We start from the raw sequence: 4504 nt of genomic DNA, 5'->3' as shown, positions 1-4504 counted from the left end.
ATATCTAATGGACAAAAATTGCAAGTCTTCACTTTAAAATCAGGAATAAGACAAAGATGCCCACTGTCACCACTTCTGTTCAATATAATTCTGGAAACAATAGCCAGAGCAATTAGACAAGAGAAAAAAAAATAAAAGGAATAATGTTTGGAAAGGAAGAAGTAAAATTATCATTATTTGCAAATGACATAGTACTGTACATAGAAGCCCCCAAAAACTCCACTAAGAGACTCGTAGATTTAATAACCAAATTCAGTAGCATAACAGGATACAAAGATAACACTCAAAAACCAAGAGCATTTCTACACACAAACAACGAATGCACCGAGAGAAAAATAATGGAAACTATGCCTTTCACAGTCACACTGCAAAATATTAAATACTTAAGAATCAATCTCACAAGGAAGTAGGGGCCGGGGAGATGGCTCAGTGGAATAAGTGCTTCCCTGGCAAGCGCAAGGGCCTGAGTTCAATCCCCGGTTCCGCAAAAAAAAAAAAAAAAAAAGTAAAAGATTTATACAGCAAAACTTATAGTACTCTGAAAAAAGAGATCAAAGAGGATTTCATAAAGTGGAAAGATATTCCTTGCACTTTGATAGGAAGAACCAACATTGCGAAAATGACCACACTCCCAAAATTGTCATACAGATTCAATGCAATCCCAATTAAAATACCGTTAGTATACCTCACATATCTAGAGAAAGCATTTCTAAAATTCATCTGGAGCCAGAAGAGACCAAGAACAGCAAAAGTAATCCTGGGTAGCAGAGGAAATGCAGGAGGAATCACAATCCCTGACTTGTAATTATACCACAAAGCCGCTATGATAAAATCAGCATGGCATAAAAATAGGCCTGAGGATCAATGGAACAGATTAGAAGATGTACAAACAGCTACAAGCACACCCAGCAACCATATCTTTGACAAAGGGGTCAAACATGTTCATTGAAAGAAAGATGGCCTCTTTAATAAATGATGCTAGAAATACTGGCTTTCCACATGCCAAAGGCTTAAACTACACACATGCTTATCATTATGCACAAAACTACTATCAAAGTGGATCAAATATTTAAATATTGAAGCTGAGACACTAAATCTTCCAGAAGAGAAAGTAGTTAGCAATCTTAAGGACATAGGGGTAGGTAAAGAGTCCATGAATAAAAAATCAAACTGTACAGGAAATACTTCAAAGAATCAACAATCGGCATCTCATCTTTTTGAAAAGTTTCTGCACTCCAAAGGAAATCTCCGTAAGAGTAAAAAGAAAATCCACAAAGTGGGAGACAATTATAGCAGACTGTCCATCAGAAAAAGGATTTCTATCTAGAACATATAAAGAATAAAAAAAAAATCAGGCTTCCAAAATTCAAAGACCCAATCCAAAAATGGGTGTCTGAGATGAATATACACTTCACAAATGAAGAGATACAAAAGGAAAAATAAATATATGAAAAAAATGTTCATCATTGGTCATTCAAGAGATTCAAATTAAAACAATGCTGAGGCATCATCGTATGCCAAAAAGGATGGCTATCATCAAGAGGTCAACCAATAACAAATGCTGGAGCATCCGTGGGGGTAAAAGGGAGCCCTTCTTCACTGTTGGTGGGAGTGCAAGCTGGTACAACCATTATGGAAGTCAGTGTGAAGAGTCCTCAAAAAGCTAGGATTGGAGATCCCATTCAAGTCAGCTACTCCCCTCCTACATATTTTTCCAAAAGAACAGAAATCATCATACCACAGTGACATATATGCACCCCTGCTTATAGCAGCATAATTTGTCATTGCTATATCTTAGAAACAACCCAAATATACCCATCAACTGAGGAATGGATAAAAAAAGATAAGGTATTTGTACACAATGGAGTATTATTCAGCTTTTTTATTTTTTAAATTCATTTTATTGATTAAAAAAGATAAAATAGCAATGAAACACTTTCAAAAACAGGTTAGTAGGACAGTTACAATAATTAATATGCTGCATATTATCTTCAAAGTAGTTATTCAGAGGATAAGATGCAGACATGACGTCTTGTCTAAACAATACTAGTACACTGACAAAGGATCTACAAACTATGGTACAGGGTTTCAGGAAAAATCCTGAGGGGATTTGACTGACCTTGGCAGATACAAAAGTTACATTTTTTGTTACATAGATCTTGCTTTATCTTGTTCTTAACCATTCAGCAGAAAAGTATAAAAATGAGGTATAAAAAGTAAAGACATATTAATATGCTGAGCTGTAAAAGGCTCAAATCAACAATTTCTGACATTGCCAGTCGTATGGATAACCCATTACTATTATGGACTACTGGACTATATTGGATTATTTTGCTGAATTCACACACCTACAATATTTAAATGGCAAGGGAATACCCATTTCTGACAAAACTAAACAAAAGGGATATAAATGAAGAACCATTTTGTATCTGTATAAACAAAATAGGATAGATATACAGCTACATTCTCTTAATTCAATGAGAAGAAAGATTTGTACTAATAGTGTTTAGACAAGATATCATGTCTGCATCTTGTACTATGAATAACCACTAAGAAGACAGCAATATGCAATGTACTAATTATTGAAACTGTCCTACTAATTAATTTTGAAACTGTCTCATTGCTATTTGTTTCTCAATAAAATTAATTTAAAAAAACAATATTAGTACAAACCTTTCTTCTTAATGACTGAGAGAAAGTAGTTATATCTATCCAAACTATCTTGTGTATACATATATATTTTTTTCACAATAGAACAATCCTTTATTTATATCCGTCTTTTTGTTTTGTTTTGTCAGAGATCTGTGTTCCATTGCATTTAGAGAAGCTGTATTTGGAGGTCTTTAAAGGACCTTTTCTTTCTTGCAGAACCAGGGATTGAACTCAGGCCCTTGCACTTGCCAGGGAAGCACTTACTCCACTGAGCCATCTCCCCAGCCCTAACGGACTTTTCATACTTGTTGCCAGTCCAAAGACTGTAGGTACCTGAATTCAGCAAAATAACCCAGCATAATTCAATATCCATAATAGTAGTCAGTTATCAACATAACTGGTAATTGTCAGTTGTTGATTTGGGCCTTTTACAGCTCAACATAATAATATAGCTTTACCTTTTATGCCTCATGGTTACACTTTTCTGCTGGATAGTTAAGACCAAGTTAAAGCAAGACCTATATAACTAAAAATGTAACTTTTGCTATTTAACAAAGTCAGTCAAATCTCCTCAGGATTTACCCTGAAACCACGTATAGCATGTTGTAGATCTTTTGTCAGTGTCAGCCATCTGGATGAGTCATGGCTATTGCTTCACCAATTTACTCTCTGTGAAAGCCTGAGAGAATTTCTTTTCTCTCTAGGTGACTCTCCTTAAACACACTATACATCATTGATCACTTTCCTCTGTGGCCCCATAATCTCTTTGATCAGAAAATTTAGGTCACCACTGAGTTACAAGATGTCACAACGCAGGTTCTCTTATGTCCTGAGACCTTAAGGGGTAGGGCCAAAATATTGGCTATCCTTGTTGCCCCTCTACTTTTCTAATTTTTGGTCTGCAAACTTTAGTTGTTAAACATCCAGAAGAGAAGCTTAATTATAGTATTACCCTGTAACAGAGGCAGTTAAGCTTAATATCACTATCTGTCTGAATATCAAATGCCTTAGACATAAAATGGAACTGCTATTTTCCAATAACCATGGATATTCTAAGGTTGAAATCCCTATAGAATGTGAAAAAAACAATTACACATTTTTTACACAGAAATTTAGAAATAAAACCATATACAACATCGTAGCGGGACAATCCTATGACACTTTGGTTTTTTTGTCTCTCATTTACTTTTATTACCCCCCCTTTTTTTTTTACAAACATTTACTTTAAAGAGAGTATAGCAATAATTGACATGACATTAGAAGCAGTACGCATTTAGAGGACCAAAATGACAGGTATCTTAGGCATGCTTTTAATATTACATATTGCTGTCCACAATGTAGTTGCTTAGTTCACAGATAACAGAATATAGTTAGTCAGGGTGAGATTTCTACCATTAATTGCTGTTTTCAAAAACCTGATGGAAATTTTTAGGACCATTGCCTTAGCCATCTTGATTCAGCTATTTTTTAAAAAAGATAAATTTTAGGTTTTTGTAGATAAATGAGTGCAGCAAGAAACCATATTATTAAGTGAAATAATTCAGATCCACATGTGCACGGTCATATTATATCACTAGTGTGAGAACCTGAAAGTAATGAAAATGTCAAAGATACAACAGGTACTGGGCTGGCCGTGCTCTACCTGGCATATGTGACTGATCTTCAGCTTCAGCCACTCCCCATAATCACCCTGCCCTGCCTTCAGTGGTAATCCTAACAAGCTAGTTTTACTGCGAAAGGAAAAGAAATTGTGCAATGGAAAGGAAAAACTGGAATGAAGAAAAGGACAAACGAAAGAAGGGTTTGCAGACCAAAATTAGATGAAAAGGAGGGCTATAAGGAAAGCCAACAT

Source organism: Octodon degus, unplaced genomic scaffold (genome assembly GCF_000260255.1).
Source record: "Octodon degus isolate 3935 unplaced genomic scaffold, OctDeg1.0 scaffold00109, whole genome shotgun sequence".
NCBI classification, from domain to species: domain Eukaryota; kingdom Metazoa; phylum Chordata; class Mammalia; order Rodentia; family Octodontidae; genus Octodon; species Octodon degus.
This window is presented reverse-complemented; position numbering follows the sequence as displayed.